Raw genomic sequence first — 16755 nt, forward strand, 5'->3', positions numbered from 1 at the left:
TCGGATAAGTTCATATTAAGACCTGCTCTCGAATCACTTTGATTTTTGTTGGAGCGATTTGCATTCGCTACCTTCATTACGACGGTAAAAGTTTTTTCAGGGGCAAGTGCATATTTCTTGGGAAAACAGCCCGAAAGGTGTAAAAACCCCTATGTCACCATATGTGGCGGTCGGAGAGCACGATAACTCTCGAACTGTTCAACCGATTTGGTCTTCGTCATATTATATGCAAACTTAGTTTCATGGGGCAATATCGGTCCACAACTTCCGGTACTTCTCCCCAATATTTAAAAAATGTCACTAAAATGTTATGACGATATCACTTGAATGGGGCAACCAATTTAGTCCAAACTTTGGATCTCCTAATATTTTGTAAAAATTTAGTTTAACTTCTAAAATGGCCCATATCCCTCCTTCCTAAGGGTACCTCCCCCACAAAAGTTCAACATTTGTGTCTCAGTGCAGTTAATTCCTAATCCACATTTTGTCGGCAATGTCCAAAAAGGGCCACAAAATTCAGAATAGACCTTAAATACATTCGATCTGTCCGTAGGTGAAGTTTGACTTCACATTGGCTGAGGGTATATATCTGTCGGCAAAGCCGACTGACACTTTTTACTTGTTTTTATACACTTTTGCTCATACCAATTTTCGAAGCACTTTCCACTCCCATTGAAAGAACTGCAAAATGTGGTTTTTGAACGTTACAACAGTATGTTCTGGCTATTGCTGTTTTGTTTTGGACTCGTACGACCCTTTTTTCGGCCAGGTGTTCATGCAATGTAAGCTGGTGAAAGAAATGTCCATGGCGATCTTGAATTATCAGTTCACGCACAGCTTCTGTGTTTTCTGGCACAACTGCCCAAATATTGGGTAAAAACTCTTTATCTGACGAACCACTTGACGTAGGCTGACAAAATTTGGCTCAAAACATTCTTATATTAATAGTACTACAGGTATTGAAAATGGAGTCCCTGGATCCATGTTTTGGTATAGCCCCCATATAGCCGTACCTCCCGATTTAAGGTATTTTTCACCTATTAGCCATATTTTATAACCAAATTGGCTGTAATTTGGCACAGTGAGTCCTCAATAAGTATAAAATATCTTTGCAAAATTTTGTCAACGTAGGTCCACGTTTTCTTATAGCCCCCATAAAAGGGTACCCCGATTTCGAGTATTTACCCAAATATTGGGTAAAAACTCTTTATCTGCCGAACCACTTGACGTAGGCTGACAAAATTTGGCTCAAAACATTCTTATATCAATAGTATTGCAGGTATTGAAAATGGAGTCCCTGGGTCCATGTTTTGATATAGCTCCCATATAACCGTACCTCCCGATTTAAGGTATTTTTCACCTATTAGCCATATTTTATAACCAAATTGGCTGTAATTTGGCACAGTGAGTCCTCAATAAGTATAAAATATCTTTGCAAAATTTTGTCAATGTAGGTCCACGTTTTCTTATAGCCCCCATATAAGGGCACCCCGATTTCGAGTATTTACCCAAATATTGGGTAAAAACTCTATATCTGCCGAACCACTTGACGTAGGCTGACAAAATTTGGCTCAAAACATTCTTATATCAATAGTATTGCAGGTATTGAAAATGGAGTCCCTGGATCCATGTTTTGGTATAGCCCCCATATAGCCGTACCTCCCGATTTAAGGTATTTTTCATCTATTAGCGACATTTTACAACCAAATTGGCTGTAATTTGGCACAGTGAGTCCTCAAGGAGTATAATATATCCTCGCAAAAATTTGTCAACGTAGGTCCACGCTTTCTTATAGCCCCAATATAAGGGTACCCCTATTTCAAGTATTTACTCTTTACTGCTGAACCACTTGACGTAGGCTGACGAAATTTGGCTCAAATCTTACTTATATCAAAAGGAACATCTGGTTTTGAAAATTGGGTCTCTGGGCCCATGTTCTGATATAGCCCCCATATAGCCGTACCTCCCGATTTAAGGTATTTTTTACCTATTAGCCACATTTTACAATCATATTGGCTGAAATTTGGCACAGTGAGTTCGCAATATGTAGAAAATACCCTTGCAAAGATTTGTCAACATAGGTCTACGTTTTCTAATAGCCCCCAATTAAGGGTACCCCGATTTCGAGTATTTACCCAAAAGTTGGGTAAAAACTATTTATCTTCCGAACCTCTACCAATATCTTTAATACTATTGATATAAGAAAGTTATGAGCCAAATTTTGTCAGCCTACGTCAAGTGGTTCGGCAGATAATGAGTTTTTACCCAATATTTGGGTAAATACTCGGGTATTACTGAAAATCTGGAGGTACCGTTATATGAAGGCTATATCCAAACATGGACCTATGTTGACAATTTTTGATGGAGAGGTTTTATGAACACTAAGAACTTCAAATGAAAAATTACTGCTAGTACGGTTTAAAATTGTAGCTAAAATCGTCAAATTACTGAAAATCGGGAGATACCGTTATATGGGGGCTTTATCCATACATGGAGCAATCTTGACAATTTTTGGTGGAGAGGTGTGGTGACCACTAAGACTTCAAATGTCAAATGTTCAAATTACAGCTAATTCGGTTAAAAATGGTAGGTAACATTCTTAAAATACAGAAAATCGGGAGATACCATTATATGGGGGCTATACCAAAACATGGACCTAAGTTCATAATTTTTCGAATATAAGCTTTTTGGTCACTAAGAACCCTAAATGTCAAATTATAGCTAATTCGGTGTAGAAATGAAAATACCTGAAATCGGGCGGTACCGTTATATGGGGGCTATACCAAGACGTGGACCTATGTCCACAAGTTTCGTTACATAAGTTTATTGACACTTAAGAACCCTAAATGTCAAATTATAGCTAAATCGGTCTGAAAATATAACTAAAAACGTCAAAATACCGTAAATCGGGGGGTACCGTTATATGGGGGCTATACCAAAACGTCGACCTATATCCACAAGTTTTGTTATACAGGTTTACTGACGCTTAAGAACCCTAAATGTCAAATAATAGCTAAACCGGTCTGAAAATATAGCTAAAAACGTCAAAATACCGTAAATCGGGCGGTATCGTTATATGGGGCTATACCAAAACGTAGACCTATTTCCACAAGTTTTGTTATATAAGTTTAATGACACTTAAGAACCCTGAATGTCAAATTATAGCTAAATCGGTCGGAAAATATAGGTAAAAACGTCAAAATACCGTAAATCGGGTGGTACCGTTATATGGGAGCTATACCAAAACGTGGACCTATGTCCACAAGTTTTGTTATATAAGTTTATTGACACTTAAGAACCCTAAATGTCAAATTATAGCTAAATCGGTCTGAAAATAGAGCTAAAAACGTAAAAATACCGTAAATCGGGGGTACCTTTATATGGGGGCTATACCAAAACGTGGACCTATGTCCACAAGTTTTGTTACAAAAGTTTATTGATACTTAAGAACCCTAAATGTCAAATTATAGCTAAATCGGTCTGAAAATATAGCTAAAAACGTCAAAATACCGTAAATCGGGTGGTACCGTTATATGGGAGCTATATCAAAACGTGGACCTATGTCCACAAGTTTTGTAACAAAAGTTTATTGACACTTAAGAACCCTAAATGTCAAATTATAGCTAAATCGGTCTCAAAATATAGCTAAAAACGTCAAAATATCGTAAATCGGGGGGTACCGTTATATGGGGGCTATACCAAAACGTGGCCCTATGTCCACAAGTTTTCTTATATAAGTTTATTGACACTTAAGAATCTTAAATGTCAAATTATAGCTAAATCGGTCTGAAAATATAGCTAAAAACGTCAAAATACCGTAAATCGGGGGGTACCGTTATATGGGGCTATACCAAAACGTGGACCGATATAGCCCATCATCGAACTTGACCTGCCTGCAAACAAAAGACGCACTTTCCCAAAATTTCAGCGTCCTATCTTCATTTTTGTGGATGCTAGAGTGATTACCACAGACGGACGGACGGACAGGGACAGATCGACTCAGAATTTTACCCTGATCAAGAATATATATACTTTATAGGGTCGCAAATGAGTATTTCAATGCGTTACAAACGAAAAAACAAACTTAACTTTGGTGGAGGGTATAAAAAAACTTTAACTACAGCTACACCGAGTACATTTTGCAAGAAGTGGCCAGTCGACCCCATGCTGCAATATATGTATAAAAATCCAATTGGACAATTAATACGCTGAGGCTCCACGTAATTTGCAATAATACCACAACTGGGAATTTCTGTGTCATGATAGTGACAATTTATAGCATGGGAGGAAACTGTGGTTCTCTACAAAAAAACCACTATATATTAGGGAGTAGTATCTAGTATCTAGCAGATACATTACAACTCTAAATATTATCTGATCCTCATCTCAATTTGCAAGCTACTTCTTTGTCATATACTCTTACCTTATTTAAAATTTCGAGGCAATCGGACTATTATTGTGACCTAGAGAGCGGCTACAAAATTGGATAAAAATTATGTTTTTGGTCCATTTCACCCGCTAAATATTTCACGATCATCACCAATAACAATAGGTGTCTATTCTGGTCTTAGTATTCTCTACAAATTCTATAAATATTTCTATTCCACATATATGTACATTCTTATGTGCCTTAATAACCCTAGGCTCTTTCACACCTCTACTAGACATTTTTGGCAAAAACCAATTTCATAATATCCTAAAACTGACAAAAATTAATTTCACATTTTCAATTTGCGTTGGCGTTAAAAATGTAAATTGCGAAAAGAAAATGTAATTTATTTATATTAACTTTTTGCCACCTCTACAACAATTAAATAAAAGGATTTTTATTCAATTTCACCAAACCCTATCCTCTGGCAGTAATTATTTTGCCAGTCATATATCACTTGACTGCACCAACACCACCACCACCATATGGCCAAGTAATTATTTTGAGAAGTTAAAGTGCAAAGGCAAAAAACAAAATCTGTAATCTCTGGCCTATCAACTGCCGAAAAGACATAAGCCAAAGCAATTAGTTATAAACTAAACGGCAGAAGAAAAAAATGAATATCCTTGCGGAAAAATAAAGATTTTAAATGATTTTTCCTCTTGCCTAGCTTAACAGGCAAGTTCTGCTATGCTGTGTGTGTGTGTGAAACTAACACACAAACCTAAAGATATTTTCACATTGCCACAGCCAGTTCACCCTCAACTTGTTTGGACCGGAAAAGGCTGCCAGCCTCTGGTACAGGGGACACATGTTACAGTTTTACTTAAATTTGCCAAACACACAACGTACGACACAGCAAGACCGTCACTGTGGGAAAAATCATACGTGCTACGTACCGTGTTGAGTGGCAAGAGGGTAGCATCTTCTATCGTGGATTTTCATATTCACATAGGGAAACAACTTTTGTTTATCCTTGAGGCCTTAACTCCAACTGGAGCATAGCAAGTGTGAGTTTTGTTCAGTTGACAGTGTGGTGCACACTATGAACAGCAGGACACGTACACTTTGTAAGGGACTTTACCAGAAATCCCCAGAGACAGAGTGAGACAAAGAAAGAACAACAACAGCAAAAACTAGATGGGATAAAGGGGATAAGAAATCATTAAAAATAAAATCATTTTTTTGGGATATGCCATGGTAACGTTGTAGTCAATTTTCTTTATTTTTAAGTATACGATATCCTCGTTGAATATGCAACGTCGTTTCCTTCCTTCCTTGCTGGCTGTCTGAAAATAATTATCTTGTTATTGTCATTTGTTCTTTGTCCTTTGCCCGAGCCAAGGTAAATAACAAGTTGAAAATGTCTAGACCATATGTCTTATAGTTTTAATCAGTAATAACTCAACAACGTCTTTTGTGAAATATATTTCACCAATTTCGTTAATTGTTTTTATGGCTGATAAAATAGTTTGTGTTAACATAAATCAACAACTGAAGAGATAATATAGTTGTATGAAAAAGAGAAATAGCAGTGGGCAAATCTGCTTTTACAAAATCTGGTAATACGAAATTTATACCCTCAGTCTTGTAGAATCCACCATGACCAACTAAGTCTAAATAAGTTTCGTAAAATTATTATTATTAAATTATATTATTAAACATTTAAATATTAAATACTCATATAGAGGAAAAGAGGTTAAAAATATTTACAATAGGGTCTCAAAATAGATTAGGTTAGGGGATGTGTAGTTACTTATGTGACTACGACACACGGAGAACTACTGGCCCATTGCGAAGTACAGAAGTAAAGTGTGAGTTGGAGTAAAGTATCTGTAAGATAAGAAAGGTAGGGAAAAAACAAAGAGTGCAAAAACAGATAGTATAACGTTGGGGTTGAAAGATACCAAGGAACGGTCCTGATTGGCTTTAATATGGCAAAGCCCAGCATCTATCTTGGTCCCTCTTTCATTTCAAGTGGACACTGACTTCCCAGTGGTGTCACCTGGGGAGCTACCTCTAACACCCGTTAATGGTAGTGAGCTAACATCTGCCGCGCGTTTACTCATAAGAACGTTAACAAGTAGGAAAAGCGTTAAGTTCGGTCGGGCCGAACTTTTTATACCCTCCACCACAAATTTCAGCCATTTCGGTGGATTAATGTGGCCACAACCTTCACAATACCGAAAATCGGAAGGTACTGTTCTATTGGGGCTATATGATGGCGTGGACCTATACCTACGAATTTCTGGGGGAAAGTTTTATACCCCAAACGAAGACTAAATACCAAATTTCAGCCATCTCGGTGTGATAATGAGGCCAAAACCTTCGAAATACCGAAAATCGGGTGATATCGTCCTATGGGGGCTATATCAAAACGTGGACCTATATAAACATTTGATGGTAGAAATGTTTCTTAGCCTCTGGAAATGCAAAATACAAAGTTAGAACCGATTCTGTTGTCAAAGGGGACTATTACATTCAAAATATATTAAAATGACGCGTACTTTATATGGGGCGTTATATGGGGGTAATACCAAAACGTGGACCTATATAAACCAACTTTGGTATAAATGTTTTTTGGCCTCTGGAGACACAAAATACCAAATTACAACCAATTCGGTGGTAAAATGGGACAAATATCTTTAAAATTCCTTAAAACGACGACGCGTCACGCGTCAAAAGTCCTACGTACATATAATAGATTTTCCCAAAATTTCATCCACCTACGTCAATCCGTTCGGACGCTAGAGTGATTTCCACAGACGGACAGACAGACAGACGGACGGACATGGCTATATCGATGTAGAATTGCACGCTGATCAAGAATATATATAGTTTGTGGGGTCTACAATGATTATTTCGAGTAGTTACAAACGTAGTGACAAACTTAATATACCCCCATCCTATGGTGGAGGGTATAAAAACTTGGGTTTGGGCGTCCGGTTAGTAACCCTCTACTAGAAAAAGCAGCCTACTATGACAAAAAACGAAAAAAAAAGAAAAACAAACTCCTCTAAAGTTGACGACCCCCGCAAACCTTTTAAGGATCATGATCTTCGAATATGCACCTGGAATGTTCGCACTCTTTATACAGAAGATGCAGTTTACGCATTGGCAGATGTACGTGAAAAGTACAAGGTCGACATTACTGCCATACAGGAAATACGATGGAATGGAATAGGCGTCACAACAACACCTAAAGGTGACGCACTGTATTATAGCTGCCATGACACAAATCAGCGGATTCGTAGTTAGTCAGAAGTTAAAACATCTGGTCTCCAGCTTCACTCCAGTGAATGAGACTTGCTACAATACCGGATAAAAGCAAAATTTTTCAACATTAGCTTTATCTGTTCTCATGCTCCAACTGAAGACAAAGACGAACCGACCAAAGATATATTCTATGAGCGCTTAGAAGATACATATGACCGTTGTCCTGCCCATGATTAAAATTATTCTACGCGATTTTAATGCAAAAATTGGAAAGGAGAATATCTTTGGCCCAACAGTTGGGAAATTCAGTCGCCCCATTGAAACATCTGACAGCGGAATGATGCTGATACACATTGCTGCGGCAAAAAACATTGTAGTTAGCAGCACCAGATTTAAGCATCTCGACATTCACCTGGCTGTCTCCGGATCAGAAAACAAGAAATAAAATCGATCACGTTGTGATAGATGGGAGGCATTCATCGAGCGTGTTGGATGTACGTTCGTTCCGAGGAGCAAACATGGACTCGGAACACTACCTTGTTGCAGAAAAGGTACGTACCTGGTTAAACGTAGCGAATAAAGTACGAACAGACACTACACGAAAGTTAGACATCGTTAAGCTGCAATTACAGCAGATAGCCACAGCATATTCCTCGCAACTGACCCAATTGCTTAATCAAAGCACTCCTCGTCCCGATTACATATCAGCACAATGTCAAAGTATTGCCTACTCCATGCAAACAGCCGCAAAATACACACTAGGATACCAGAGACCTCCACCCAGGAATCCCTGGTATGACCAGTAGTGTCGTGCTGCTACCGAATAGAAGACTGAGGCATATAGGGCTACTCTACAAGCAGTAGCAACGCGTAGCACAGGAGGGAAGTATCGGGAGAAAAAGAAAGAGAGGAGAAACATCTTTTCCAGAGGAAAAAGAGAGAAATGTGAAAAAATCTAAATGTACAGGAGTCAGAATGAAGTCCGAAAGTTCTACCAAAGAGTAAAACATCATACTGATGGATTTGGTACAGGCACATCCTCCTGTAGAGACCAGCAAGGTAATTTGGTAACTGATACAGATAGTGTGCTCAGGATATGGAAAGAACATTTTTCCAAACTGTTGGTGTTCAATAGTAGCGAAGGCGACGAAGATACCACAGATCCAATCCCAGAAGATGGTGTTGAATGTATACCGCCCAGGCAAGATGAGGTAAAGTCAGCAATAAACCGGCTAAATAACAATAAGGCAGCAGGAGCCGATGGCTTACCAGCCGAGCGGTTCAAAACCGGAGGCGACTCGCTGATAAGGTGTAGCATCAGTTAGTTAGCACCTGGCAAGTCCACCAGATATTTACCATGCGGCAAATCCTGGAGAAGACCCAAGACTTGCAGATCGACACCTACCACCTTTCTGTCGAGTATAAGGCAGCCTTCGACAGCCCCCTACGCCTAAAGGAATTCCACGCCATGTCTGAATTTGGTATCCCTGCAAAGCTCATTCGGCTTTGTAACTGATACTTAACTTTAACTGATACTTAACATAGGAAAGAACCTCTCCGAACAGTTCAGTACCAAAAGAGGTTTCAAACAAGGAGAGAACCTTTCATGTGACCTGTTCAACATCCTGCTGGAAAAGGTTATACGAGATGCAAATGTTAAAAGAAATGGGAAAATAGACATCAACAGTAACATGTTACTTGCTTATACTGATGACATTGACATCATGGGACAATCAGTAAAGGAAGTAACTGATACCTTTAAGAATGTCAAAGGAGAATCAGCAAAAGTGGGTCGGTCTGGCAGTAAATGGCGAAGAGACAAAGTTGATGGTGTCGATGCGAAATGCGTCCATAGAGCTCGGACCAACAGTGGAAGTTGGTTCCTATAATTTTGAGGTAGTAAAAGACATCGTGTACCTCGGCACCGCCATAAACACAACAAACATCATCAGTTGTAAAATAAAGAGGCGAATTGTGTTGGCCAACAGATGCTACTTTGGCTTAAGTAAGCAGTTAAAAAAGAAGGATACATCTCGTCAAACATAAACAGTGGTTTACAAAACATTGATACTACTCGTGCTAATGTATGGTTCGGAAGCCTGGGTACTTGCGCAACCAGATAATGCAGTGCTTGGTGTGTTGGAGAGAAAAATTCTTCGAAAGATCTACGGGCCAATCTGCGTCGACCGCAAATATCGGCGTCGTATGAACAACGAGCTGTATCAACTATACAACGACATTGACATCATGGGTCGATCGGTAAAGGAAGTAACTGGTACCTTTTTACAAGTCGAAGGGGAATCTGCTAAAGTCGGTCTGGCAGTAAACGGCGATAAAACCAAGTTGATGGTATCGACGCATAATACGGCCACAGATCTCGCACCATCTGTGTGTGTTGGTACATACAATCTTGAGATAGTAAAGGACTTCGTCTACTTCGGCACCGCCATAAAGGCAACAACCAACATCAGAAATATGAAGAACAATAGTGTTGGCCAATTGATGCTACTTTGGGCTAAGTAAGCAGTTTTATAATAAAGCCACATCGCGTCAAAAAAAGTAACACGTTACAAAACACTGATCCTACTTGTGCTGATGTATGGTTCGGAAGCCTGGGTACTTGCGCAAGCAGACAAGGCGTGTTTGAGAGAAAAATCTACGGGCCAATCTGCGTTGACGGTGAATATCGACGTCGTATGAACCAAGAGCTGTATCTGCTATACAACGACATCAGTATAGATAAACGTATCGAGATCCAACGAATGCCTTGGCTAAGCCATATCATAAGAATGAGTGTGATGAACCCGCTAAAAAAGGCGTTTAAATACGGGTCACATGGCGGTACACGCAGAACTGGCAGGCCAAGGTTTCGATGGAGCGAACATGTAGAAAAAGAGACGAAAGACGCGATATTCCAAAAAGCGAAGCAACAAACAGAGAGAATTGGAGATCTTTTCTTAGTTCGGCTTATGGAACAAATGTTCTGTAATTTATGAAGAATTGTATGATGGTGATGGCTAAAAAATCTATCGAGAATGCAGTTTACGTATTCAGGTTTCTCCGTCCCTGTCATTTAAAATTCCTAATCATATTATTGATGGTTGCGGGTTCCACAGTTGAATATAAGGTTGGATTTCGTTCGTTGGTTGATGTTACGAGGTTTTCGGCACTTTGCGCACATATGACCCGATTGCAAAGAAATAGCGTCATAAAAATAACAAGTATTTTGGATTCGCTTCTTTCTGTAGTTTGCGTAGCGATTAGCTTACTAACACACCGCCATAAGTTGACATATTGGTGTGCCTCCATCCTGGTCGACACTGATCTAAAATCAAGAAATTACTTTTGGAAACCTATAAATCGAGATAATGGCGAATGACATAAAAAATGGAAGAAACTTTATTGATTCATGTGACCACATCTAAACGCTGGGACTTCGATGCACAATGGTTCAGACATCGATTTTCCTGGCCAAAACACCAATTTTTTTAGTCACCGGTTGTTAATTTCTATATGGAATTCGATAGTAATCGTATTGAAACTAAGGAAACCAAAACCCCTCCTAAAGACGAACATTTCCCCCATTTCGAAAAATATTCCTCGAACGCAATAAAAGAGGATTATTGTCATTAAGAAGAGTTTTTTTTCTCAGGTACAAACAATTTATATGTTTGGGTGCAAACAATTTATATGTTTGGGTGCAAACAAATTATTTGTTTGGGTGCAAACAAATATTTGTTTAAGTGCAAACAAATACAAACCCAAAAGCCACAAAAAAACAAAACACTCACTGGCTATTTCTAACATATACACATTTATAAATGGTGGTGGTTTATTGAAAGGCATTGAAATACCAAACAAAAGCAACAACAGACACATAGGCATATAAAAAATTCCAAAGAAATACATAACAGACTTTAATAAAAAAAACGGAATGAAATAATCTATAAAAAGTCACACTTTTAAAAAGAAAAAATATATATAGAATCATCGTTGAGCTCTTCTCCTTAGTTGTGAAATAAAACACATTTTCTTCAAAGTTGAAATCATCAGCGGGAAATCGGCATCTGGAATCAAATGATTATATAATGTAATAAATAGGTACATCCATATTTCAAATACACATATGTATGTATGTATATAAAAAATATATTGATGTAATTACCAATATTAAATGCGATTTCACTTTTTTGATTCAAATATAAAATTTCCAATTATAAATTGTATTGGGAATTTTATTTACTAGAAAGCACCAAAACACTGATTTGTTCACTCACTTTACCGTCTTTTCTCAACGATTGTATTTAGAAAACTGAAGAAAAAAGATCAACATAATATAATTTTTTCATTTCCACTTCCCGTGCTACGTTGGTTAACAACAACAAAGCACGAAACACACCACCAAAGCTTCTGCATCTCCTATTACACCATATACACAGCTCTTTATTATAAAACAGCATTCCGCAGCTGCGAGATCCCTGTTGTTACTCTCTTTGACAAAAATCCTCTCTATACCCATAAAATATATGTCCTAACATAAAAAATATGTTGGTACCCAAGCAAATAAAATTGAGATATGCTACAAAATGTTGCAAGCATATATTTGTTTGGATACAAACAAATTAGCTTGCTACGTTGGTTAACAACAACAAAGCACGAAACACTCCACCAAAGCTTCTGCATCTCCTATTACACCATATACACAGCTCTTTATTATAAATCAGCATTCCGCAGCCGCGACAAAAATCCTCTCTCCACTCATAAAAAATATTTTCTAACATAAAAAATATGTTGGTACCCAAACAAATAAAATTGAGATATGCTACAAAATGTTGCAAACATATATTTGTTTGGACATAAACAAATTATGTTTGGATCCAAACATATATTTGTTTGCAACCAGTCCCAAACAAATATTTGTTTGGTTACTACATTAGAACTAAACAGACAACAAAGCAAGTAAAATAAAACACTGGTTTCAATGAGGAAATGTTTGGCCAAATCTATTTTTAGGTGGTTTCCAAATGTTATTTTTTTACGCCATATAATAAAAAATACTTCAAGTCAATCGAAAAAAATTAGTTTTTTGTAAATACCGTTAGATGCCGTCAGTATTTTCTATAAAAATAAAAAAAAGATTTTTTGTTATAAAACATACTCTTTTTGGTGTGTTGTGTCCTTGCATAAACATACAAAAGTGAGAAAAAAGTTATTATTTGGAAAATTAGACCAGTAAAATCAATGTTATTGAAATATATTTTTTAAAACTATTTTTAAAATATACTTTAAAAAAAAATTACCAAATATGGTCACCGCCAAATTGATTTTGGAAACTAGCAGGGGATTTGTATTAACAACTTCAGTACACGTAGAAAAATTTATGTTAGAAATATGTTTGGATCCAAACAAATATATGTTTGGGACCGGTTGCAAACAAATATATGTTTGGATCCAAACATAATAAGTTTGTGTCCAAACAAATATATGTTTGCAACATTTTGTAACATATTTCACTTTGATATGTTTGGGTAAAACATATTTTTTATGTTAGAACATTGTTTTCATGGTTGGAGAGAGGATGTTTGTCAACGAGAGTAATAACAATGCTCTCGCGGCTGTGGAATGCTGTTTTATAATGAAGAGTTGTGTGTATTGTATAACACTATGCAACACTGAAAATGCAAACAACTTCTCGTATGCATTTTTTGAAAGTACATATTTAGACTATAAAAACCCTAGTAGGGTTTTGTCCTGTCAGATCCAGTTCGGATTTTATGGCCTCATCTAAACCGGGCTAAATCTACACTTTTTTGCATTTATCAGGCCTTTATTTCAGAAACGAATAGGAATTTGGTTTTGCTGTCTTTAGCAATACTGTAGCCCTAAACTAGTAGAACTTATCTTTTGAGAAAACCACATAAGAAAAACTCCATCAAGGGCATCAAAATCTTTAAAATATAGAAAAATTTACATAATTGCTGAAATTCTGGTCAGTATCGGCTAAACTATTGGGAGTTGAACCAAGTAACCTTTTGCAAAAATCTTCCAAATAAAGTTCTCAACAATTCTTTAGAACATTCTGAAACTCTAAAATGCTTACTTCATGTTGTTTAAGCGGTATTTTGCATCATATCTTTTACAACACGTATTTCAAATATAGTTCACATCAACAGTTTTTTCTCGCATTTCGGATTTCACTACATTATTGACATTTTTATTAAATCGTCGTTGAAAAATGTACTGAAAACAACGGCATAGATGCATGTTACAACAATGACATGTTCTGAAGAGTTGTGTATAACATTCCAGGGAATATTTTTCCAAAAGAAAATATTCAGAAAAAATTAACGGTTTTGGAGATACGGTGCGAAATGTATAAAAATTGTGGAATTTTGGCATATATTTTGAAATTTGAGGTAATAAATGTAGTTTTTCCAGTTGATAATTTCTCCAAATAGTTTATTCTTGTCCTTATCTACAAATTTGCTTCAGAGGTCAGAAGAAGATTCGCATTGGTTTCAGAGATATAGCCCCGAATTTCTTTAAAAACTCTATATTTAACCATGTTTAGATGGGGCCATAAAATCTGAGCTGGATCTGACACAACAAAACCAAACTAGGGTATCTTGTCGTTTGGGTCTGTACTTTCAAAAAATCCTGAGTTCGAATTGTTTGCACAAGATCACCTTAAAAATGTTGCACAGTGTAATAGAAGATGTAGAAGCGAAGAAGGGGGCTTTGGTGGCATGTATGCGTCAAACTCGTGTGTTTCTTGTTTTGTTGTTGTTAACCAACTTAGCAGGCGAATAAGAAAAGAAAAAATGATATGAATTATATTTTTTTCTTTCTTCAGTGTTTTAGTTGCCTTTGTAGAGTCAAGACGGTAAAGCGAGTGAATAAATCAGTGTTTTGTGTTTTCTTAAAGAAATTGTGCTTTTTAGTAAATTAAATGCCCAATACATTTTATAATTAAATCGGAAAGTTGAAAGGAATTATTTTATTGGACAAGGAAAAAATCGCATTTAATATTGGTAGTTGCATACATACTTATGTATATTTGAAATATGGCATATCCATATTTATTTATTACATTACATAATCATTTGATTCTTGATGTCGATTCCCCGCTGATGATTTCAACTATGAGGACAATTTGTTTTATTTCACAACTAAGGAGAAGCGTTCAACTATGTTTCTATATATTTTTCCTTTTTAAAAGTGTGGCTATTTACAAATTATTTCAATCAGTTCTTATTTTATTAAAGTGTGTTATGTATTTCTTTGGAATTTTGTATGTACCTATGTGTTTGTCGTTCTTTTGCCTTTTAATAAACAACCTCAACATTTGTGTATATACTATAGAGATAGCCAGTGAGTTCTTACTGAGAGCAAGTGAGCACACACTTCAAAGTGTTTTACATTGAATTTTACGCTCCCTTGCTCTCAGTAAGCGCCCACTGGTGCATGTGTTTGTTTTTTTTTTTTGTGCCTTTTGGGTGTGTATTTTTTTGCACCCAAACATATAAAATGTTTGCACCCAAACATAAAATTCTTTCTACCCAAACATATCTTTGTTTGCACCGAAACATATATATCTTTGCACCCAAACATAAATATCTTTGCACCCAAACATATATATGTTTGCACCCAAACATATATTTGTTTCCACCCAAACATATATTTGTTTGCAGACCCAAACATATATTATGTTTGGGACTGTTGCAAACATATATATGTTTGCTGCAAAATATGTTTGGGACATATGTTATAGAGGCCGTTTTTTTGCGTGTAGTCATTTCTTGTCACTTTTTGCCCCTTTTTTTTAAATAAAGACGTTTTTATACCCTCCATCATAGTATGGAGGTTATATTAATGTCCTGTTTCTCTAAGACGATTCGAATACAAATTTGTTCGAATTATTACCAAACTCCTGTTGTTTTAGAAAATGTTTCTTTGATAGAAAACAAAAATAAATCAAACATTCTTCAAAAAACATAAGTTTGGTAGTAATTCGAATGAATGTGTATTCGAATCGTCTTAGAGAAATAGGGTATAAGTTTGTTTTTTTTTCGTTTGTGACGCATTAAAATATTCATTTGCGACCCTATAAAGTATATATGTATGTTTATTCTTGATCAGCGTAAAATTCTGAGTCGATCTCCGCATGTCGGTCCGTTTGTGGCATCCACAAAAATGGATGTAGGACGTTGAAATGTTGTTTGGTATAGCCCCCATATAACGGTACCGCCCGATTCTGACGTTTTTAGTGCAGAAAACAAATTTGTAAACATTAGTTTTCAATATATGTGATACTTTTGTATTAGCCCCCATATAACGACACCACCCGATTTTAGATATATTGGGGGTTTTAGCGACATTTTATAACCGATTAGGCTGAAATTTGGTATTTCGACTTCTTGGAAGATAAATATTCTTCGTACCAAAAATTGGTAACATATGTCAATGTTCTGGTTTAGACCCCATACAAAGGGTCCACCCATTGAATTTTGGACGTTTTTCGTAATTTTGGGCGAAAACACCTAATGATTACTGTTTTTACACAGAAATTTTGAAATTTGAGACTATAGTGCGTGCACTGTAATACAAATTTACCTTTCAAAGTGTTAAAATCAACAGAAACAAGTAAGAACGGCTTTAAGTTCGACCGGGACGAACTTATACCCTCCACCACAAGTGGTATTGAAGTAAAATGGAATTATTAGTTTCCTTTCGTGTATGAAGAAAACTTAATACTAAATTTCAGCAATTTCGGTAAAACAATGTCGATCAAAACGTCGATCTATACCGACAAATTTCTGACGGAAAGTTTTTAGACTCAAAAAAGACTAAATACCAAATTTCCTATATTTCGGTAAGAGAATGTGGCTAAAACTTAAAAAATACAAAAACCAAGAGGTACGCTTCTATGGGGATACAGGAAGACGTGGACCGATACCGACAACTTTAAAGGGGAAGTTTGAGTACCCCCAACGAAGTCTAAATACCAAATTTCAGCCATTTCGGTGGAATATTGAGGCCACAACGTTCAAAATACCGAAAATCGGGAGGTGCCGTTCTATGGGGGCTATACGAAGGCATGGACCGATACC

The sequence above is a fragment of the Musca autumnalis genome, unplaced genomic scaffold (assembly GCF_047663935.1).
Source record: "Musca autumnalis isolate F117 unplaced genomic scaffold, ASM4766393v1 scaffold_1, whole genome shotgun sequence".
Classification (NCBI taxonomy): Eukaryota; Metazoa; Arthropoda; class Insecta; order Diptera; family Muscidae; genus Musca; species Musca autumnalis.